At 41.4% G+C, this 25,206-nt stretch overlaps 2 pseudogenes; one reads left to right on the top strand and one right to left on the bottom strand.

Annotated features, from left to right (window-relative positions):
• The first annotated feature begins 126 nt into the window (after positions 1 to 126).
• LOC126563986 (bifunctional arginine demethylase and lysyl-hydroxylase PSR-like) lies at positions 127 to 3,445 on the top strand (annotated as a pseudogene).
• A 798-nt stretch (positions 3,446 to 4,243) lies between these two features.
• LOC126563994 (bifunctional arginine demethylase and lysyl-hydroxylase PSR-like) lies at positions 4,244 to 7,872 on the bottom strand (annotated as a pseudogene).
• Positions 7,873 to 25,206: the final 17,334 nt, after the last annotated feature.

Below are 25,206 nucleotides of genomic sequence, written 5' to 3' on the forward strand. Positions count from 1 at the left end.
GCTACTCTCTTCTTGAGAGTAGAAGAATCTTGCAATGCCTTGATTTTCTTGTCCATTGTAAATTACACCTTGTAATTTCACACGAAATAAACGATCGAACGAACGCGATGGCGCGAAATTTGAAGGATGACGCGTAACAGGTCGTTGCACTTGAACGCGGGGCGAACTAGCGATGGCGCGAAGCGTCACGTAAAAACTGTACTTATCCGAAAGATCCGAAATTCACCCTTGATAGCAGGATGATGAAGAGCTTACACTTCCTTTTTCCACGATCCGGTTCGAAGGACCAAAAATGTGAGAAATATTCTCGAAAATCACTGGTAAAATTATCGCGGTAAAATTTGTTGTAAGATGAAACCCGTGCATTCTTGGTGTCGTTCCGTTTGTAACTGTTTATTAATCTGTCCTAGTTCATTTTACATAAATAGTTCATCCGAAATTCATCCTTATTTTCCTAGGTGTCAATTCGTGTAACGTCAAGTAGTGTGTGTTTACATTATTTGTGTGTGTTCTTTCGTTATAGTTCGAAATTTTAAGTTCATGGAATATGTGTAATTAAAAACTAGCAGTAATTCTCACAATAAGATATACATCATAACCATATTTGTTTTAGTATTAGCAAACCCAACTATGTAGAACGAGCTACTAATGTGTTGTATCATTTTCTTCTTTCAACGTCCACAGAACTATCGGACAGATCAGCATGGGTTCAGCTGGGTTACCATGAAGCGTTCGAACCCTTTATGCATTTAGTGGACAATGTGGAGCGAATTCACGTCAACAAAGTTAGTCCGAAAAAAATTATCGAACGCATCTATCAACCAGTAGTCATAGGGGGTATGCAGGATAATTGGAAAGCTGGTCATAAGTGGACACTAGAGCGTCTCGCGAAGAAGTACCGCAACCAAAAGTTTAAAGGTGGGGAAGACAACGATGGGTACAATGTTAAGATGAAGATGAAGTATTACGTGGAATACATGCGTAGCACTACGGACGACAGCCCACTCTATATATTCGACAGCAGTTTTGGCGAGGTAAGTTGGAATAGGTAGATAAGTCTTAGTCCTAACCACGATAAAAGAGTTTTTTTTGCCAAATTCAATTTGTTTACTCAACAATTGCCTTTGAGAGCTTACTTGTAGCGATCCACTACCTTTTCGTAGTCCGTTTTTAAATACAGTTTGCCATTAGCCTCAAAATAGGACTCTGTTTCAGCGATTACTTCATCGTTGAATCTCAATTTATTTCCAGCCAGCATGCTTTTATGATCTATTTAGTAATTTTTTCCATGTTGTTTCATCCATATTCACATATCGACACAAAAATAGACTTTTTTGTAGTTTGAAAGCTGAAAAACGTTGTTGTTACTGATCGATTGTGAGCTCACACAGCGTTCATTTTACGCGTATTCAATCATAAAATACTTCGCGAATCATTAAATACTCAAGTTCGTTCGATAACGAAAGAGCTTCGTATATTTCCATTGAAATTGTTTTACGGTTATCCAAAACACCTGGTTTTACTTTTTATAATTTTTTGCAAAAAAAAAAAACACTTTCGGGCGACCACTGCGATAAACGGGCAACCACTGCGGGTTTGGCGCTACGGCTACTTTTAAACTCACAGAACTAATACTTAATGTTTGTGGGTGATTGTGCTGACTCCGGGTAAAACTGATCAAAGCATTGTTTTGTTTTGAACATTTGCCCATCAAAAATCACTTATGGAAAAGCCCATCAAATGCTTTTTATCCATTTTTTACACTATATCAGCAGTGGCTCCATTATTTTCGTTCATGTATCGAGGCTTTCGCTACATTCGCCTCACTACTGCATACAAGAAGTGGTTTCTACTAATACAAATTTAACGCGAATGTGCCTTATCTATTATTTGAAGCTATTGTGATTATGGCTAGTAAAAAGTTTAAAATATTGCTTAAATTTTTCTGTATAAATGACTGATCCGTAAAAATCGAAATGGTGGAAATCGTAAGTGGTCTAGTTGGCAAGTGGCTCGGTGGCTCGTGTATCCATGGCAATCGGTGAGGATGTGGCGGACGGTGATGTCAACATTACAGAAGCTGCAGAGTGGAGGACTAGATTTTTCTAGGAGGTAGGAGTGTGTAAGGCGGGTATGACCTATACGAAGGCGGGAAAGGGCTCGTTGGATGTGGCTGGATTCGGTGTCTTCCCATGAAGCGGTGTTGTGCTTGATGGGACGGAGTTTGTGGCTTAGGTCTAGGTTGTGCCATGTGGTGTTCCAGTGTTGGGAGATAAGGGTGTTGGTGAGGTGGATGGTATCTCGACGTGTAAGGGTGTTGTGTGGTTCATCAGGGCAGAGTTGACCATTGTTGGCAAGTTGATCGGCTTTTTCGTTAACGTGAATTATCGTGAAGATTTGCGAGGATGCCGGTATGGAGTCCAGGAATTAAATATCCCTGTATTTGGGGGTTCCGTGCTCCAGGGCGGTCAGTAAAGATGACATTCGGTCAATTAATTTTTTTTGTGCCGCAATCTATACATCGGGACTACAACTTATCTATCCACCCGTTAAAAGGATTGTATTAAATAGATATTCATACAGTACTTCGTCTGTTGTAGCACCATCGTCGCAGCAAGTTACTAGAGGACTACGACGTACCACTCCACTTCCGTGACGATCTGTTTCAACATGCGGGAGAAGTACGGCGACCACCGTACCGATGGTTCGTGATGGGACCAGCCCGATCCGGTACCGGTATACATATCGATCCGCTTGGCACGAGTGCCTGGAATGCGCTGGTGCACGGTCATTAGCGCTGGTGTCTCTTTCCAACCCACACGCCTAAGGAGCTGCTCAAGGTAACCGGTTCGATCGGGGGAAAACAGCGAGATGAGGCAATCACCTGGTTTAGCTTGATCTACCCACGCACGAAACAACCGGACTGGCCCAACGACTGTAAGCCGGTTCGTATGCACCGTCCCCGTTTTCTTCTATGGTATCCTTTTTTATGCTTACGTCCGTTATCCCCTCGTATCCTCCTTTTGCAGCTTGAAATTTTACAAAAACCAGGCGAAACGGTGTTTGTACCAGGCGGCTGGTGGCACGTAGTACTTAATCTGGACGATACCGTTGCCGTTACGCAAAACTTCTGCAGCCGTACCAACTTCCCGGTGGTATGGCACAAAACAGTTCGTGGCCGGCCGAAGCTGTCGATCAAGTGGTTGAAGATGTTACAGGTGGTTGAGCCGAACCTAGCTAAGATCGCGTCCGAAACTGATATCGGACAGAGTACGGGAGTTGCGTCGGACAGCTCGAGCAACTCTAGCTCATCGTCTTCCAGCTCGAGCAACTATGACGACAGCGACTGTGAATCGAATACCGACAGTGGCCAGGAGTCACTTTCGGCGCACAAATCAAAAAAGCTTAAAAAACGAACAATGGCGGGGATAATAATAGTCTGTGATGCCACACGGACAAAAGTTGATACGCGTTGTCAACAATGCATGCCTTCTTGACAAAAATTCCTCTCTAAGGTTCAAAATTTGTGGTTGAAGGTTAAACGTTTCTAAAATGAGAATTAATTTTTTGAAATCTAATCCCTTCCTATTTTTCCTGCATGTTAATGTATGTTTGTTTGCTGTTTTATGGTGGATTCTACGATGCTGCGCTTGATCTCGGCTGGACTTAGGCTCATCCGCACGGGTTTGTTTATATTAGATACTTAATCTTACAAGACATTTCAAACAGAATGTTTGTTTTTCTTTGCTTGTTTGTTCCGTTTTGTTGTTTTAAGTTTAAATTTGTTTTTGTTTGCTGTCTTGCTTGGTTTAGTGTTGGTGGATACCCATTCGTTATAAAAAGGCACAATACCGTTGATTACATGCAATTTATCGTGCACGTATGTACGTGTATGTTTTGTGTGAGAGTTTTTACATTTAAATATCTGTCACACATTTTCGTCAGTCAATAATGATGTTTGATTGGAATTGAATTGCTTGCTGCAGCTCTTGTCTGTCTGTTTATCCGTTTCCTAGCAGCCTTCTTTCTGTACAATTTCTGAATATTTCATATTCTACGCTGGAACACATGATTTTGTTCTTGCGAGCCTCTTTTTCTGCTTCGATCGCACTGCAACAAAGCGTGCGCAATACATGTTCGGTTACATCACATCCATTTGCCATTTGCTTGCTCGTGCGCATTGTATTGCGTTTAAGTCTATAATTGAATTAGTTATTCTAGAATGTTCTACCAACCAATTCCTTCACTTCTTGCTCTGAGGCATATAAATAAAGATACCGCAAACTGGCAAAACGTATCGATAGGTCTTGCAACCCACAACCGCAGGCTGTTCGCCGGCGGGAGTTGCCTGTACATTGCTAACACGAACTAACATTGCCTTCTGCTAGTTGCTGGAGCTTGGTGACCGATTGTCTGTGAGAAAGATGGCGCTTTGCAAATGAAAAAAAGTTTAAAGGTATAATGATAAGTATAGTAAACCACTGATTCGCCCGAACAAACCGATCGCGAAACGTGAGCTAAAAGTGGAAAATCGTTAATCGAACTATCGGCGACACTATTATTATCGCCGCCATTGTTCGTTTTTTTATGCTTTTTTGATTTGTGTGCCGAAAGTGACTCCTGGCCACTGTCGGTATTCGATTCACAGTCGCTGTCGTCATAGTTGCTCGAGCTGGAAGACGATGAGCTAGAGTTGCTCGAGCTGTCCGACCCAACTCCCGTACTCTGTCCGATATCAGTTTCGGACGCGATCTTAGCTAGGTTCGGCTCAACCACCTGTAACATCTTCAACCACTTGATCGACAGCTTCGGCCGGCCACGAACTGTTTTGTGCCATACCACCGGGAAGTTGGTACGGCTGCAGAAGTTTTGCGTAACGGCAACGGTATCGTCCAGATTAAGTACTACGTGCCACCAGCCGCCTGGTACAAACACCGTTTCGCCTGGTTTTTGTAAAATTTCAAGCTGCAAAAGGAGGATACGAGGGGATAACGGACGTAAGCATAAAAAAGGATACCATAGAAGAAAACGGGGACGGTGCATACGAACCGGCTTACAGTCGTTGGGCCAGTCCGGTTGTTTCGTGCGTGGGTAGATCAAGCTAAACCAGGTGATTGCCTCATCTCGCTGTTTTCCCCCGATCGAACCGGTTACCTTGAGCAGCTCCTTAGGCGTGTGGGTTGGAAAGAGACACCAGCGCTAATGACCGTGCACCAGCGCATTCCAGGCACTCGTGCCAAGCGGATCGATATGTATACCGGTACCGGATCGGGCTGGTCCCATCACGAACCATCGGTACGGTGGTCGCCGTACTTCTCCCGCATGTTGAAACAGATCGTCACGGAAGTGGAGTGGTACGTCGTAGTCCTCTAGTAACTTGCTGCGACGATGGTACTACAACAGACGAAGTACGGTATGAATATCTATTTAATACAATCCTTTTAACGGGTGGATAGATAAATTGTAGTCACGATGTATAGATTGCGGCACAAAAAAAATTAATTGACCGAATGTCATCTTTACTGACCGCCCTGGACCACGGAACCCCCAAATACACGGATATTTAATTCCTGGACTCCATACCTCCATATCCTCGAAAATTTTCACGGTAATTCCCGTTAACGAAAAAGCCGATCAACTTGCCAACAATGGTCGACTCCGCCCTGATGAACCACACAACACCCTTACACGTCGAGATACCATCCACCTCACCAACACCCTTATCTCCCAACACTGGAACATCACATGGCACAACCTAGACCTAAGCCACAAACTCCGTCCCATCAAGCACAACACCGCTTCATGGGAAGATACCGAATTCAGCCACATCCAACGAGCCCTTTCCCGCCTTCGTATAGGTCATACCCGCCTTACACACTCCTACCTCCTAGAAAAATCTAGTCCTCCACTCTGCAGCTTCTGTAATGTTGACATCACCGTCCGCCACATCCTCACCGATTGCCATGGATACACGAGCCACCGAGCCACTTGCCAACTAGACCACTTACGATTTCCACCATTTCGATTTTTACGGATCAGTCATTTATACAGAAAAATTTAAGCAATATTTTAAACTTTTTACTAGCCATAATCACAATAGCTTCAAATAATAGATAAGGCACATTCGCGTTAAATTTGTATTAGTAGAAACCACTTCTTGTATGCAGTAGTGAGGCGAATGTAGCGAAAGCCTCGATACATGAACGAAAATAATGGAGCCACTGCTGATATAGTGTAAAAAATGGATAAAAAGCATTTGATGGGCTTTTCCATAAGTGATTTTTGATGGGCAAATGTTCAAAACAAAACAATGCTTTGATCAGTTTTACCCGGAGTCAGCACAATCACCCACAAACATTAAGTATTAGTTCTGTGAGTTTAAAAGTAGCCGTAGCGCCAAACCCGCAGTGGTTGCCCGTTTATCGCAGTGGTCGCCCGAAAGTGTTTTTTTTTTTTGCAAAAAATTATAAAAAGTAAAACCAGGTGTTTTGGATAACCGTAAAACAATTTTAATGGAAATATACGAAGCTCTTTCGTTATCGAACGAACTTGAGTATTTTATGATTCGCGAAGTATTTTATGATTGAATACGCGTAAAATGAACGCTGTGTAAGCTCACAATCGATCAGTAACAACAACGTTTTTGAGCTTTCAAACTACAAAAAAGTCTATTTTTGTGTCGATATGTGAATATGGATGAAACAACATGGAAAAAATAACTAAATAGATCATAAAAGCATGCTGGCTGGAAATAAATTGAGATTCAACGATGAAGTAATCGCTGAAACAGAGTCCTATTTTGAGGCTAATGGCAAACTGTATTTAAAAACGGACTACGAAAAGGTAGTGGATCGCTACAAGTAAGCTCTCAAAGGCAATTGTTGAGTAAACAAATTGAATTTGGCAAAAAAAACTCTTTTATCGTGGTTAGGACTAAGACTTATCTACCTATTCCAACTTACCTCGCCAAAACTGCTGTCGAATATATAGAGTGGGCTGTCGTCCGTAGTGCTACGCATGTATTCCACGTAATACTTCATCTTCATCTTAACATTGTACCCATCGTTGTCTTCCCCACCTTTAAACTTTTGGTTGCGGTACTTCTTCGCGAGACGCTCTAGTGTCCACTTATGACCAGCTTTCCAATTATCCTGCATACCCCCTATGACTACTGGTTGATAGATGCGTTCGATAATTTTTTTCGGACTAACTTTGTTGACGTGAATTCGCTCCACATTGTCCACTAAATGCATAAAGGGTTCGAACGCTTCATGGTAACCCACCTGAACCCATGCTGATCTGTCCGATAGTTCTGTGGACGGTGAAAGAAGAAAATGATACAACACATTAGTAGCCCGTTCTACATAGTTGGGTTTGTTAATAATAAAACAAATATGGTTATGATGTATATCTTATTGTGAGAATTACTGTTAGTTTTTAATTACACATATTCCATGAACTTAAAATTTCGAACTATAACGAAAGAACACACACAAATAATGTAAACACACACTACTTGACGTTACACGAATTGACACCTAGGAAAATAAGGATGAATTTCGGATGAACTATTTATGTAAAATGAACTAGGACAGATGAATAAACAGTTACAAACGGAACGACACCAAGACTGCACGGGTTTCATCTTACAACAAATTTTACCGCGATAATTTTACCAGTGATTTTCGAGAATATTTCTCACATTTTTGGTCCTTCGAACCGGATCGTGGAAAAAGGAAGTGTAAGCTCTTCATCATCCTGCTATCAAGGGTGAATTTCGGATCTTTCGGATAAGTACAGTTTTTACGTGACGCTTCGCGCCATCGCTAGTTCGCCCCGCGTTTTCAAGTGCAACGACCTGTTACGCGTCATCCTTCAAATTTCGCGGCATCGCGTTCGTTCGATCGTTTATTTCGTGTGAAATTACAAGGTGTAATTTACAATGGACAAGAAAATCAAGGCATTGCAAATCAAGAAGAGAGTAGCAGTGGAAGGACTCAAGACGCTGGAACGGTTTCAAATTGAATTTGTGCCCGATTGTGCAATGCAGATTCCGGAAGTTTTGGAAGATTTGGAAAGGCACAAGGCAGGGTTCTTCAACACAATCGAAAAACTCGAACAGTTGGATGAAACCGACGCAAGCTTCGAAACGTACCTAACGGAGAGGAGTGAGATCGAGGATCGTTGCCGGAAGCTGGAATCATTCCTGCGAGAGAACCAGCTTAAGGATGAAGGTACGCTGAACGACACAACGGGGTTGGCTTCCTCTACGCTGGCTTTTGGTCGACCAAACGCACCGAACCTACGCCTACCAAAGATCGAGCTGCCAACGTTTGATGGAGACCATACAAAATGGCTTTCCTTCAGAGATCGCTTCGTAGTCATGATCGACGCGTCTGCAGAATTACCCTCCATCGCCAAATTAAAATACCTGCTTTCATCGTTGAAGGGTGACGCCGCTCTACCATTCGAGCACACCCCTTTAACATTGGATAACTATTCAGTTACGTGAGCGGCACTTCTAATGTTGATCCGTCAACTTTATCGGAAATTGCACTATCTTCCGGGAGTACAATCGGTGTGCGTCGACAAGCACTTAGTGGACGAATTCACTCGTTTTGTCAGCAGGTTAGTGAAGCTGAATGAACCGGTTGAAGCGTGGGACACGTCACTATCGAACATGCTGTTGATGAAGCTGGATCGTGAAACATTGATGACGGGAAAAGCATTCCGTGCATGTCACTAAGGAAAAATACAGTGATGTAAACGCCATTGTGCAGGATCGGATCCAGATCCTGAAATCGACGAACGATTTTGCGTGTGAGCAAGGTGATAGTGGACGAAAGGTGGCCGGCATTCATCGTCAGTCAGTGCAAAGGAGATTCATCGCAAATGCAGCAACATCACACACGGCTCATGTCATCAAGCCTCCTCATTCTCGACAGCCAAAGTGTCCATTAGCTTGCACCGACGAACATTTTCTACGCAACTGTCCGGTTTTCATCGCGAAGGATGTCCAGCAGCGACGAGATGTCGTCACAGCGAATCACTTGTGTTGGAACTGTTTGAGTGACACTCATCAGATCAGAGCATGCAAGTCTGAGTACTCGTGTCGAACGTGTGGTCAGCATCATCATACACTTCTGCATCACACTCCAGCTACAGCGGTTACCATGACAGCACATTTGGGCGACGATAAGGTGTTTTGGAGACAGCCCAAATCGTAATTCACGATGATTACGGTAATGCACTCGAGGCAAGGGCCTTACACGATTCGGGGTCCATGTCGAATTTCATCTCGGAGGAATGTGCTCGAAAGCTGTTGACCAACCGCAACAAGGTCAATATCGCTGTACCGGGCATCGGAAATGCGGTGCAGCAAGTAAAAGGTTCGATCGTCGCAACAGTTCGGTCCAAGACGTCAATAAATTGATGCCGTACGCTCAAAAACTGATGAATGCTGTCAAAAACGTATGCCTTCTAGATAAAAACTCCTGACATAGAACAAACATTTGACGGCAACGGCTGTACGGATCGCAAATGCTCTTGGTAAATGAATGTATGAAGGATTTTCAGAAGAGCAAAGTGTTGCTACCTATACTGCAGTTCGCGGTACAACGATCATTCAAACCCTTGACCGAATGACCAAGCTATACGATTATACTATAACCTCAAACACAAGAAACACATGCAGTTAGCAATACGTCGCATTAGGGATTATTAGAATTCGGCATGCGGGCAGAGGAGATGTGCATGCAAAACAGGACTTTTGTACAGTGCTGTCATAGTCAATACTAAGCAAATCAGGCTGCCCACCCTACTCAACAATAAGCAACATGAAAAACGAAACATAATTCCTGCAATTTTAGTTAGGAAGATGATAAAAAAATAAATAGGAAAACGAAAATAAATTAATTATGCCAATGGAAACTCGCTCATCTATAATTCACAACGTAAGCTGTAATATTCTAAACTATGTACAGGGTATTGTTTACGAGAACTTTTTACTCGTGCCCAAATATTTTTGTCCTATTTTTGTCCACTACTAAACTTTGATTTCTTATTTATTTTACACAGATTTGTAAACGTTACCCGCCTTCTCGCGTGGGAGAACCGCACACAGCATTTTTTTGGTGCATGTGCTGAAACCATGAATGAAACGTGTAAAAGTTTAAACTTTTTAAGGATTTTTATTTTAGTTGAAGCATATCAGAAATAATTAACATTGTCATATAAAACGTTCATTGCTTCTATTTTTTCGATATTTAGAAGTTTATTGGACTATTACATGATTAGCGCATAGGGCGTTATAATTGTATTTTTAATGGGTCCGTCCGTTTAGACTCTCCTCATTGATGTTTTACGGTTTTTGATAACATTGTTGATGTTTAGTTTAAGACCGTTTTTCTGCAGTATGTGGGAAAATTTACATAAAAACCCACTGTTAAGCTTTGTATGACAACCTTAAACTAAATTAAACCTACACGTGTACAAACTAATTTATATCTATGTTATTAGATTTATAGTAATTACAGTTATTGTGTAGTAGTTTGATTTCATGTAACAAGTTGTTGTAATATCGGGTTTGTACTGCTAAGGCACTTGCTTGAGTGATTTGTGCATAACTTATCTATGTAATCCGTTATAAGTTGTGTTTTGTTCCTTTGGTGTAGCAATTCTGTACTGTACCATAGGGGCACATTTATAATTATATTCAGGATTTTGTTCTGCATGACTTGCAGTCTCTTGCATCTGTTTATGAACGATTGCACAATATTGCCAAATTGGGAAGGCATAGGTTAATAACGGACGAAAGAAACTATAGTATGCAATAAGCTTGTTTTTTTCATTAAGTTTGGATTTTCTATGCAAGAATGTGTTTAACATTTTCAGCAGTTTTTCAGTTTTAATTATTGTTTGTTGTATGTGTTCTTTAAATGTTAAACGCTTTTCTAGTATCATTCCTAGATATTTGACATGATTTTTCCATGGAACGGTTGTATTATTAAATTTTAGTCCTGCTTGTGGAAGTTTTCGCATGCTTGTATTGTATTTCCAGTTTCGGCAAAAAATAGAATATTTGATTAAAGCGTTGCCTAACGATCTTAAAACAATTTTTGGAGTTTTAGATGATGACGTTAGAACAAAATCGTCCGCATATAGATATTAGCTGCAATTTTTCATTTTAGGAATATCTGATACATAAATATTGAAAAGGAGTGGAGATATTACGCTCCCTTACGGTACTCCAGAAACGGGTACAAAAGGTTCCGATATAGCTTTAGCTATTTGTACATTATTGTGTCTGTTTTTAAGAAACGATTGTATTATTTTTATCAATGATTTAGGAAACTTTAATAAGATTAGTTCCCATCAGGACTACGAGCATGGAAACGCCCACACACATCCCGGAATAAGGTGCCCTCACATGATAAGACCCATGCTATGAACACGACTTTGAATTTGGATGACGGAATATACGCAACGGAACAACCGAGCACACCCGGGATATGGTGCCCTTTCACGGCTCGGAGAAGGAAATGTCTCCCAGCAAAGATGAAAGGAGTATTTTATTTTTAAGTTATTGTAAGCCTTTATGAATAAAAAAATAAAAAAATAAGATTAGTTTATACAACAAACCCTGATGCCAAATTGTGTCAAATGCTTTTTCCGTATCGAGAAGGAGCATTCCCGTAGACTTTTTTAAATCTCTATTATTTTTCACTTGTTCTGAAAGCCCTTGCAATTGATAAGTGGTCGATAAGGACGGCTGAAAACCAGATTGGGAATTTGGGATTATATTATTGCTGTTAACATGCATTCGAAGCCTCTTTTCGATCATTTTTTCAAATATTTTTCCAATGCTACTTAGAAGACTTATTGGTCTGTAGCTTGTAGCTAAACTATTGCTTTTACCTGGTTTTGATATTGCAATTATCTTAGCTCGCTTCCATTGATCGGGGAGACAACAGTTGAAAATGTGGTTCATAAGTATTAAAGCCTTGGCTGGAAGTCTTTTAAGGGTTTGGTTGTTAATATTGTCTAATCCTGATGATTTCTTGTTTTTAAGCTTTTTGAGTATTTCTTTAATTTCTTTTGTTTTGCAAAGCAGCGCGGGGTCAAGAGAAGTAGATCTAATTGTGGCATTAAATTGTCTAACTTTTTTGTTCAACTTTACGCTCTATCGCTGCTAATAGAGTTATAAGTTGTAAAGTAGGCCGACTCGAACTGTTCTTTGATTGCCTTGGCCTTTTCTTCAGAAGTTATTAATGTTTTATTGTTTTGTTTAAGGGGAGGAATGATTTTTTTTGTGTTTGATCACCTTTACAAATTTCCAGATTTTATTTCTGTTTGTTTTCTCTTTGTTGATTGAAACACTTTTGACCACATACTATAACGATGGTCTTCCAGTTTTTGCTTTACTGAATTGCATAGTAGGGTGTATTTATTTTTCAGATCAAATCATCGTCTGTGTCTTTGCCTTTTACGACGAGCTGTATTCCGTTGTCGGATTATAATTTTTATTTCATGCGGCAATATTATATTGTACAACCCTGGACTTAGTTTCGGCACCGCCAGCTCATGGGCTTGTGTCACAATTGTTGTGAATTGAGTTACCATATTGTCAATTTGTTGAGTACTTTTCACAGTTCCTTGGTTGATTTTAGTTAAATCTATGCTGATGTTGATACTATTGGCAAAGATTGACCAGTTGGCTTCGTTGTAATCGAAGTGAAGTTTGTTGGTTGTTATAGGCTTGGTTTGTTTAGTGCTGTGTGTGTTTAAATCATTTGCAAAGGCTTTCCTGTTTTTGTTCGACCCTGGGTGATAGACCGAGATTAATGGTATATTACCTAAAGTAGTCTCTAAGGCAATTCCAATCGCTTCTATTACTTTTAAATTTAGTGATTTCATAGTACTATGTTTAATGTTATTCTTTATTTTTATTGCTACTCCGCCCTTTTGACCCTCTGTTCTATCCAACCTATAAATACAAAAGTTTAGGATATTAAATTTCATGTCCGGTTTTAAGTATGTTTCGGTTACTAAAATTATGTCTATATTGTATTTTTGCAAGAAGTTCAATACGTCTAATTTTTTCTTTAGAATACTGTTTGCATTCCAGTTTGCAATTTTCAAAAATGATGCATTCGTTTTGATGGCATGCAGTATTTAGTTATGACCTCAAAAATGGTCATAAGTTTTTCTTGCTTAGAATTGCAGTTTTGCAATTTGCTCATCACTTCACCTATTATCGGTATTATTTCGTTTTGATCGAAAAACCCTGTATCATTACAGTGGTTGGTAGGTCTGTCGGACGGCTGGTATTGTCTCCAAACAGGTAGTGGTGTTGACTTTTGTAGATGTGGTAAGTCATCTGGCTTCATCTCGAAATTTGTATACTTGCGTTTGTAAGTGTTTGGTTTATCTACACGTATTGGTCTCTTTGGGCATCCAATAAATCCAGCTGTGTGGTTGCCTTCGCAATTTGTGCATTTTAGCTTGTGTTCAGGGACACGTCTGTCCCTGATGATGATGGCCCAGCAGTTAGCGGGCAAGTCGATGACTCGTGTTCTCCAGCACACAGCTTACACCTTTTTACACGGTTGCAATTGGCCGCCCCGTGACCAAATAATTGGCACCTTTAGCATTGCATTGGGCCAGGTTTTGTTGAAAAATAGTTCCACATTACATTGCAGTGGTTTATATAGCGCATTGTGCGTAACAACTCCATGTTAACGCTGCCTTTTGGAAAATGCAACAGGTAGACCACTTGCTCGTCGTACTTTTTTTGTTTGATCGACATTTTGTTCACTTGCAATGGTATAATATTTTCATCTTTTAGCAATTCTGTCACATGACTGATGGGAAGACCGACAAGTCCGTGTAGCACTACTTTTGTCGGCTTTTCCTCTTCTAGTTGATACACATTTTTATCCTTGAACACTTTCACTACTTTTTAAAGTCATTTTTCAGACTTTTTTGTCTAATTGCACTACCGTACCGTGATACGTTGCCTTAGTGTTATATCTCACTATACCTGTAGCGATGAAGATTTTGTGTATCAGTGTCACCGATTAGCATTTTACCGTTATCGGCGGTATTTTACATGTGCGTGTGTCCTTTTGGCTTGACTGTATGAGCTTTTGCTTTGGCGCAGGCTCGTTATCACCGATATCACTTAGCAATGCAAAGCTGTTTTCTGTGTTGCGCCCTTGTCATCCTTCTCTTTCCCATCATGGGGAGAGGGGATAGATTTTGTCTCGTTTTCAAATAGATTGTATTCCTTGTTTATGGCACGGGAGAGAAAAAACGTCTGCTCACCTCCAGGACTGGTTTGCTACTCAAACGTTCATTGCAGCAGATGTATAATGTTGCGTTTATCATTAATTCAAAATTTTATTTTTAAATTTGTGTTTTTTTTATAGTGGTTTACATTCATCTTGAAAAGTCCACTAAATCGATTGCTGCTTACCTGGTCTGCTGCAAAAATCCCCGACACATGTTTATGGCTAACACCACCACTGCTTTTCATATTGGGAATAATGCTACTCCATTACATTTCGGTGCCATTCTCATGATATGATATAATCACCGAGCCTGGTTGATCTAATTCGCTGGACAATTGTAAGGTTCCTAGGTTGGCTTTTCACACATACGGGAAGCTTGCTCAAATGCAGATATGTAGGATTGTCGAGATTTTGTAAAGCTCTTGTTTCAGAGGCGTAGGAGAACTGGGATAGTAATCAAGCTACGCAACCAACTAAGACGACAATATCAACGTACTGGACAGATGTACAAGAAACATCGTGCAGCTGTACTGGCAAGGGTCAGCCCGAGTCGATGGTATACGCGACAATAGTTTTGGCTCGAAAATGGCAACTCTTGGCAAAAATATCAATACGATGTGGAATGTTCAGGAGATCCCGAAAAACAAGCTCAGACCAATGCCTCACTTGTTGCCAATTCAGGTAATATACTGTTAACTGGTTTAGAAAAAAAAACTGATAACCTTTCATTTCAGTTCTCAAGCCCCATAGCCTTGGTTGCCTTGGGCCCCTTCCTTCGGCTCTAGGAAAGCTGTTCAAGTTTGAGCTGTTGAGTCATAAACATAAGACTAAGAGAAGTTGAACTCAATATCCTACCTCAGCAATTTGGTTTTAGGCATGGCCACTTTACCAGCTATCAACTACTAGAATTCTTCCATTGTATGGCATGATGGCTTTATCTTCAAGCTGTTGCGTTGTGGATGTACTAGGTCATTATGGGAAAAACAAATCAAGCATCGAAAATATTCCGGCTGAGATACCAGAGTTCATTATATTGGGTCCCTTGCTATACAGCTTGGATACATCCGATCTACCAGTGATTCCCGCTACAAGTCAGATATGTCTCTTCGCTGATGACACCGCTTTAGCTATTAAGGGGAGTTTAAAGGGCAAATTAAAGAGTAACAAAATCATAACAAGTAGTTTGAGTAACAAGATCAAAAACAAGATCATAGCATTACGACCTATCGCCGTTTTGACCGGCCAAAATGAAAATAATAGATTTGGGACTAAGGACAACATTACATTCGACCGGTTAAAAGAAAGATGGTAAGATAAAAAAGCAACAAAAATCTAGAAATTCGTAAAAGAAATTGTGATATAAATCTAGAGAAATAAAACACTGAGATAAAATCGCACAAAATGATATAACAGAAGAAAAAACGAAATACGTGAGGTAAAATTAAATTCGCTAACATCGTTCATTCGCATCTAATATATGAAATTATATAAAGATTATAAAGAAAGATAAATGAACAGATTGCAGGTAGATAAGGAGAGCAAATATTCAATGAATGAGAAAAATCGAAATGAGAAATGAGTGTGAAATGCAAGTTTAATTTAGAATAATAATCATACCTATCGACCGTCGTACTTAAACTTAGTGAAACATTCTTCTTCTTCTTGGCTTACCGACCTGTAAGGTCATGCCGGCCATCGAAATGGCTTACTAGACTACCGATACCACGTAGTTGGTTAGTCAGTCCTCACTACAGGGGGACGGTCCGGATGGGATTTGAACCCCGGTCCTGCCGTTTGGAGACTGGCGCCGCTGTCGCCTATACCACCGGGCCGCACGCACACGCACATACAACCCAAATCTAAGGAGCTAAAAATAGCATCTCACACTTACGCACGCATACGCATACACAACCAAAATCTAACGAGCTAAAAATAGCATTACCTAATGTCGCCGTTCTCTCTAGCTGTCTCGCTCTAAAGGGCTGGAGTCCTTCATACTTCTCTTTCGGTTTCACAAAACCACAAATAACATTCGCACTAGTATAGCCTTGGGTTACAGACTAGGGTACTCATTGATAGCCTCTCGTCCTCCTCTGTATCACAGGGAGATGCTATGCTGGTTCGAATCCAGATTCGTCCTCCTCCTTGTTGTCGGTCCTGCGCAGCTGCGCCTTAGGCGCGCGCACGTTCCGATGTTATTATCAACTGCCGCCAACCCATCAATAAATGTATCAGGTCCGCCGTAGGATTTCAAGTTCCTTACTAATCAATTCCTATTGTCCTCCTTCCCTCTTCCCTTCCCCTCCCTGGTGTTGGTGTAAATTCTTCCATAATCGTTCCAATAGAAGGCAGAAAAAAATGTCGGAGTGTGGATGGAGCGGGCTTTTCAAGAGTGTACCCTAGTCGGTAGGTGTAACACAACAAACCAGGTGCGTAATAATTTTTACATTTTGTTTGTATTTTTCAGTCGATAAATGGCATTTGATTTTTTCGTTACACAATTGTGTGTACGGTAATCCGCAGAATAGTAAAACAGAAATCTTGATCCACACAAGGATCCTGAGATGTTTCGCCACAGGAAAAGGAGAAATTCACAAAAAAAATCTAGACAACATACAATATACATTTGCTTTTCATTTTTGGTATCTCTAACCCCAAGGGTGTCATCCACTACATTCTCTACAACGGAAAAGACAGACGGCGATCCATAATACTTACGCGTGCTAGGTTGGCCGTTCCCCCTTAGTGAGGACTGACTATTCAATTACGTGGGATCAGTAAATTTTAGTAAGCCACATAAGATGGCCGACGTAAACTTAGAGGTCGTTCAGCCAAGAAGCACAAGATACCAAGTTTGAACGGTATAAAAAATCGAAATGTTTTTTTCCTGTGCATTTGGTAATTGGCCAACCGAACATAAAGTGAAATTGTGTTTGAGCATACAATCGCATTTGGATCCAAAGGGGTCTCACAGTGATTTAGATTATTATAGCAAGATGGAAACATAAAAAAAAAGTTCATGCTAGTTACATTAGCTACTTCTGCATAGTCAACATGATGTTGTATTTTTCGAAAGAAACAATAATAATTGCTTATTGACCGTAATCGATAGAAAAATCTAAGTACGTGACGTAAGTGGCAAAATTACATAAACTCGGGTTCGTTAATCCTCTTCTGTCCTGGTTCAGATCCTACCTAAGTGATCGTTCCTGTTCTGTCGAGCTTAGAGCTACGACTTCAACGCCTTTCCCTTGTCTTTCCGGTGTGCCCCAAAGTAGTGTCTTAAGTTCTTTACTATTTATCCTTTTTGTCAACGATATATCTGTTCCACGCTACCTGCGGATTGTTTTCTCATGTACGCGGACGATCTCAAGCTGTTCCTTCCCATTTCTTCCTCCTCTGTTTTTTTGCTCCTCCAACATCATCTTGACAACCTATTTAATTGGTGTTCAGTCAATCGTATTTCGTTATCCCTACCGAAATGTAATGCTATTTCTTTCTCCCGGTTTAATCGTCCTATTTGTTTCACTTATACATTTAATCATGTCCCTCTCACGAAGGTATCATCTATCAAAGACTTAGGAGAGTGGCTCGACGAAAGGCTTTGCTTTGCTTTGCATCATGACAAAGTAATAAGCTAGGCCTATGGTTTTCTATGTTTCCTCCGCCGCATTGGCTCCTAGTGTTCCTTCTATTTTGTCCATATTAAGTTTAACGCCTTTATTTGTGACCGTGTTGCTCAAACATTGTCGTCCTTTTCTGAAAAAGTGGCATTTATCGATTTGTATTTTCAATCTTGCGTCTTTTAATTTCTGTAAGATGGTTCGAATATATTTTACGTGTTCTTGAAAAGAGCTCGAAAATATGATGATGATATATGTATTCATACATTTGTACTTAGAGACCTCACTAAGCAGCGGATGAATTCTGTTCATTTCGTTGTACAGACATTAATTATACTTTTTATCTGATCCAAAAAATGTGGTTGCTATAAAATAAAACCTTGAATATAAATGTCAAATTTTACTTTCCTAATAATGTCTTCATAAAAAGTTTTTATAAAAAGCACCTATGAGATTTAAACACTATCTTGATGCATTATACAAACACTGTACCACTACGGCTATCGTAGCGAGAAACGCACGTGATCCAAGAAACCTATTTTATAAAATTTATGGCAATTTTATATTGTTATTTCTTTCTAGTATACTTCACTTGCACTATTTGGCTCTTTCTAACATGCTAGAATGTATGTATAACAGGTTGGCTGATAAGTCCCCGGTCTAACAAAGAAAAACACATTTTTTTGTCAAAAGTCGTTTTTATTATTCAACATATTTCCCTTCAAGAGCGATACAACGATTATAACGACCTTCCAATTTTTTGATACCATTTTGGTAGTACTCCTTCGGTTTTGCCTCAAAATAAGCCTCAGTTTCGGCGACCACCTTTTCATTGCAGCCAAATTTTTTCCTTGCGAGCATCCTTTTGAGGTCTGAGAACAAGAAAAAGTCGCTGGGGGCCAGATCTGGAGAATACGGTGGGAGGGGAAGCAATTCGAAGCCCAATTCATGAATTTTTGCCATCGTTCTCAATGACTTGTGGCACGGTGCGTTGTCTTGGTGGAACAACACGTTTTTCTTCTTCGTTCTTTTTTCGTTCGTCAAGCAACCAAAAGTTGCTTGACAAACGACGCTCTGTCTCACAAACTAATTGACATACAGATGTCAAATTTGGACACGAATCATTTGAAGGTTGGTGCTATATAAAAATAATGTGCATTTAATACTAGCGGCGCCATCTATGTGTCAGACCAGGGACTTATCAGCCAACCTTTTATATATGTACGGCTTAACAAACCCAGATCTAGCGATGGATAAAGACGATCACTGTAACCAAAATATTTGTAAATCCGCCAATCGGAGGTACGTTGTTTATTTACATTTGGCTGTTGTTATTGCGTTATGTTCCTGTTATTTACTTTTTCACAATCCTATTAACAAAGTTGCCTTTATAACAGACGTTCGTCGGGGCGGTTCAGTGGACTAAGCGACATCGGCGCCGGTCTGCATTAGGCAGGATCGAAGGTCAAATTCCAATTTGGACTCGTCGTCCCCCCGTAGGTGAGGATTGACTAAACTCGCTACGTGGTGTTGTGCAATAAGTCAGTAAAAAAAATGTGAAAACACTTAAGCGTATTTGTTCAATACAAATACACGTCGATTGTACATAGTTAGGCTAAGCCGGGACACGGGGAGGGTTTCCACATCTTTTTTTGTTGCTAAACTCGGTTTTATTAAACCACACATACAAGTTATGACAACGAGAGATGTCGCTTCAAGGTGGAACAATCGGCTGCGATATTTTATTAGAGTTTTACGTTTTAGATCTTACACTACTACTTATAACTAAGCTTACACAGATACACTAAATATGATATCCTAGTCTTACGAGTAAAGTAGTATAGTTACTTCTAACAATAATACTAGCATACGTATTATAACGTTACAATAGTCCTAGTCCTAGAAAAAAGTAACAATATAAAATTGCCATATATTTAATAAAATATATGCTCTATATAAAAACTTTTACAGGAAAATAAAGATAAAGCGATGAATTTATCAATACATGTGGACTTAGAGACTAGACCTCTGAGACTATACGACCGGCAGCCCCCATACGTACGCATACGCACACACAACCCAAATCTAACGAGCTAAAAATAGCATCACCTAATTTCGCCGTTCTCTCTAGCTGTCTCGCTCTAAAGGGCTGGAGTCCTTCATACTTCTCAATCGGTTTCACAAAACCACAAATGACATTCATAATAGTATAGCCTTGGGATACAGACTAGGGTACTCATTGATAGCCTCTCGTCCTCCTCTGTATCTCTGGGAGATGCTGGTTCGAATTCAGCATACTCTTCCTCCTTTTTTATCGGTCCTGTGCTGCTGCGCCTAGGCGCGCGCGCGTTCCGATATTATCAACTACCGACTACCACCCATGTGTATAGTATTAGTATAATCAGATCTACCGTGTGTACAGCCTCTAGAAATAAACGACAAAAAAGGTAGAAGGGAGAAAATAATAATGGAAAAGTGGATGATCGGGAAAAAGCCCAATGAGCAATTCCAAACATTCCGAGAGAGAAAATATATGAAATCCTCTCGGCTTGTTCTCGTCTTGCTCTGGTATTGTTGGTACAAATCCGTTTACTCGAGAACAAGACTACATGAACCGCTGGTTCACTCAAAACCAGCCGAAATGAATCGCTTGTCTGAAGTACAAGACGAAATGAACCGCTGTGCATGTGCACCCGTGACGTCACGCGCGCCATGGCATACCGGCGTGACGTCACAATATATCAATATACATCGTGTTACATTTCGTAACACGATTACAGTTCATAGAACCGTGACCGTAGATTTGGCATCGTTTGCACTGCATTGGGCCAGATTTTTTTAAGTAGTAACTCCACTTTACAATGCATTGGTCGATAGCTGTGATAGTGTGATAGTAGCAGCGGCATTGAGATACTACCCACACTAAAGTGGAGTAGGTAGACTGCGTGTTCGTCATAACGCTTCTGACTTAGTGCAAGCTTCTTTACACTTTTAGGCACTAGGTTTTCTGCTTGCAGTAGAGTTTGTACCTCTTCGACTGGAAGATCATGCAGCCCGTGTAGTACAATGTTAGTGGTCTTATCTTCCTCAAGTTGGTATGTGGAAGGAAATATTGATGTTTTTGAAGTGGCTTACCACTTTGCGGAAATCGTTGGTATTTGTGATTTGTACCGTGGTGCCGTAGTATGTCGGCTTGGTGCTGTAGTGCACCACTCCTGCTGCTATTACGACTTTACGGACGAAAGCCACCGAAGATCTTTTCACCACTATGGGCGGTATTTTGCCGGAGACACTGTTTGCCACGCTTGGTGTAGAGGTATTGCCTTTTTTGTCTTGTTGGTTGCTATTTCTACGTCATTGTCACTAAGCAAAGCGAAGCTGTTTTCCGATGGATTCGACCTCGTGTCGATACGATCGTGACGATGACGTGACGATTTGTATTAGTGTGGAAGCTGCAGAGCGATCAGGTGGTACGTCTGTACTCAACCGCAGTCTGTTAGCTCCTGACAGTAACGTACATATATTCTAGCATGTTAGAAAAAAATAACAATATAAAATTGCCATCTATTTAATAAAATATGATTTTTGTAACGCGTAAAGTTCTCGCTTAAAGCAGCCGTAATGGTACAGTGTTTGTTTAGTTGCGCTAAGATAGGATACAAATGTTACAGCTGCATTACAGCGAGAAACGCACGTGTTCCAAAAAACATATTTTATAAAATTTATGGCAATTTTATATTGTTACTTTTTTCTAACATGCTAGAATATATGTACGTACCGGTAGGACTAGTGTAACGTTATAATACGTATGCTAGTATTAGTGTTAGAAGTAATTATACTACTTTACACGTAACATTAGGATATCATATTTAGTGTATCTGTGTAAGCTTAGTTTTGTGATATGATAGGACGTTCACAACACGTATAAATAAAACACACGCTAAAATTTATGGTGTAACAGATACTAAAACTTATATTGCGTGAACTAATGCGATCGCTTGCCTCGAGGACCGTGTGACCAATCGTCCCGTTTGCTGCCAGGAGCTACCGTTCATTGCCCCTGACGATTGCACGTTGCCTGATCCTACCGAACCGCTCTCACGTACACATCGACACGCTGGCTGCAATAATCTGTCAAAAGAGGATGCACAAACATGTTAGTCTTACTCGCTCCTATTAAATCGGTCTATTGTGTTACGAAATCATCAATTATCCTATCAATTTTTGAGCTTCAAAGTCTGTATCTATCGTTATTTCACTGAACAGCTGAGTGTTGTGCTCATAGATCGGAATTCCTGTGAAAACTACGTTTTAATCGTTGCACGCCTCGGGTGTTTTCATCTACTTCTTTGCAATGGCAACCAACTGCTCGTCCTGCAACACACTCATCAACGTTGACGCTTTGTGTATCAGTTGCAATTACTGTGAGGACATTTTTCACTTTGGTTGCACAAATGTTCCTGAAGTATTTCTGCTCGGCGTTAATCAGCGACCTGATCTACACTGGAGTTGCCCTGCCTGCACTGACGTAATTGTGAACCCGCAAAGTAAAACAATCAAGGAAACGGGATTGCAAGTAGGCTTCCAAGCCGCCCTTACCACAGCTGTTGACACTATGAAGTCCGTCATTTTGCAGCCACTCATTACTGAACTACGTTCTGGATTTTCTGCATCGAAAAGAACCGATCCATCTTCCCCCTGCCAAGAAAATGTCCAAGCACCCAAGAGACGCAGATTTCAGGATGATGAATCTGGGACTACGAATCGTGAAGCTTCTGATTACGCAAGCGTTGTCATCAACGCCAATTCAACATCACCCATTCGTCCATCTGTCATCGGCACTAACACTAATTCGAAGGCATCATCACTAGTGTTGGGTGCGTACGTAACCGGACACTCACGCGCTCTCTCCGTGAGAAGCCTCTCGCGGATTGATGGGCACGAGTGTCCTGGGATATGAGTATCTCGATAAGGTATCGGGATGCGTGAAGGAGAGTCGAAGATCAGCCAGCGAAGCGCGCACTCGGGTGGTGTGGTGGCACTGCACATTTTTTACGTTATAGAATAAAATAAGTGTTTTATTGTATGTAGTTCACGTTGTGTTGTGATCGTCAATATATCCGGCCACCGATATCACAACAAACTGTAAAAGTGGCGACGAGGACAATTTTATTTTAACATGTTTGTTAAGTTTTAACGTGTCATTCAAGTTTAACGTGTTGTTCAGTTTTAACGTGTGCAAGTGCAAGTGTAACAAACATTAGTCCACCGTCTCGTAAGCGTCGTAGGATGGAGCAAAGCGACGCAAATCATGTGGATCTCTTCGCGGACGTCGACCCGCGCCGATTGTCTCAAAATCGTGCCAACGTTCCAGGCGTGCCTATGCAAAATCTCGTGCATCGAGATTAGGAGCGTCGCTAATACCACCGAAGCACATCCAGCCGCCATCGCAGACAACGTCGACGCCATCGCTACTCAACGCGTCACCAGCCATCATTAGCAGCGCGGATAGTGCAACGATGCTGCAAATGATGAATTTGCTTCAACAGCAAATGGCGCAACAGCAGCAACTGCTCAACGAGTTTTTACACGCGCGCATGCAAAACCAATGCGCCCCACCCACCACCTTGCAACCAGAACAAATTATTGATACTCTATCTCACCACATTTCAGAGTTTCAATACAACAAGGAGACAGGATTAACGTTCAAAAACTGGTTCTCACGCTATCTCGACCTGTTCCAGAAGGACGCTGCAAGGATCGACGACGCGGCCAAAGTACGATTGTTGCTTCGAAAACTGGGACCATCCGAGCACGATCGCTACTTGAGCTTCATCATGCCGAGTCGCCCGCCGGACTTTTCACTCGATCAGACAGTGGAAAAGCTGACATGCCTGTTCGACACCCAGGAATCGCTGCTAAGCAAGCGGTTCAAATGCTTGCAGATTATAAAAAAACGGACGGAACATCACCTCAGTTATGCGTGTCGAATCAACAAGGCGTGTGTCGAGTTCGAGCTGAGCAAGTTGAACGAGGAAGAGTTCAAGTGCTTGTTGTATGTGTGCGGTTTGAAGGGCGAGATCGACGCGGACATCAGGACGAGGCTACTAGCCCGCATCGAGGACAAGGCTTGCGCGACCTTGCAACAGCTGTCTTCAGAGTGTCATCGGTTAATCAACCTGAAGAAGGATAGCGCAATGATCGAGGCACCGGTACCAGAGTGTGTGCTAACAGTCAACGCTAGGGTGCATCGTAGACCACGTCGATTCCAGCCTAAGCGCGAAGGTCCTAACAACCCGTGTTGGTTATGCGGAGGGCTGCATTGGAGCCGCGATTGCCCGTATAAACAACACCGATGCACAACTTGTTCCCGAACATGCCACAAAGAAGGCCATTGCAACAACATAAGATCCCGTAAACCCGGCAAACGTCACTGGAAGCAGCGCGGAACACATTTAAGGATGGTGACTGTGAACGTCCAGAATGTACAGCAACGGCGCAGATATGTGTCACTAAGGATGAATGGTACTCCAGTTCGTATGCAGTTGGACACAGCTTACGACATTACTGTGATAGACCATACAACATGGAAGCTCATAGGCAGTCCTCAGTTAGCAGCGCCATCCGTCATAGCAAGAACTGCCTCAGGTGCTAACCTATTATTGGAAGGAGAGTTTCTCTGCACTGTCGGGGTAAATGGACAGACCAAGGAAGCCGTGATACGCGTCTCGAAAGCACATTTGTTGCTCTTAGGAGCGGATATTATCGATGCGTTTGCTCTTGGGTCGGTTCCGATGGACAGTTTCTGCTGCCACGTTACATGTACATCTACCACGCCGAAGCAATGGCAAGAACGATTCCCAGCTGTTTTTGAAGGAATAGGCCTTTGTAAAAAGGCCGGGGTCACATTGACGCTAAAAGACGACTGCCGTCCAGTCTTTCGCCCTAAAAGACCCGTCGCATACGCCATGCAGGAACCTGTAAATCAAGAGCTTGATAGGCTAGAAAAACTGGGGATAATAACACCTGTAAAGTTTTCCGAATGGGCAGCACCAATAGTAGTGGTAAGGAAGGCAAACGGGAAAATTCGGCTATGTGGCGATTACTCCACTGGTTTGAACGAAGCACTGAGACCACACGATTACCCGTTACCACTCCCAGAGGACATTTTCTCAAGGTTGTCCAACTGCACCGTATTCAGCAAAATCGACTTAACGGACGCTTTTCTCCAAGTCGAAATAGAGCCAAAATACAGACCGCTACTAACCATAAATACGCATAGAGGGTTGTAC

This window comes from Anopheles maculipalpis, chromosome X (genome assembly GCF_943734695.1).
Source record: "Anopheles maculipalpis chromosome X, idAnoMacuDA_375_x, whole genome shotgun sequence".
NCBI classification, from domain to species: domain Eukaryota; kingdom Metazoa; phylum Arthropoda; class Insecta; order Diptera; family Culicidae; genus Anopheles; species Anopheles maculipalpis.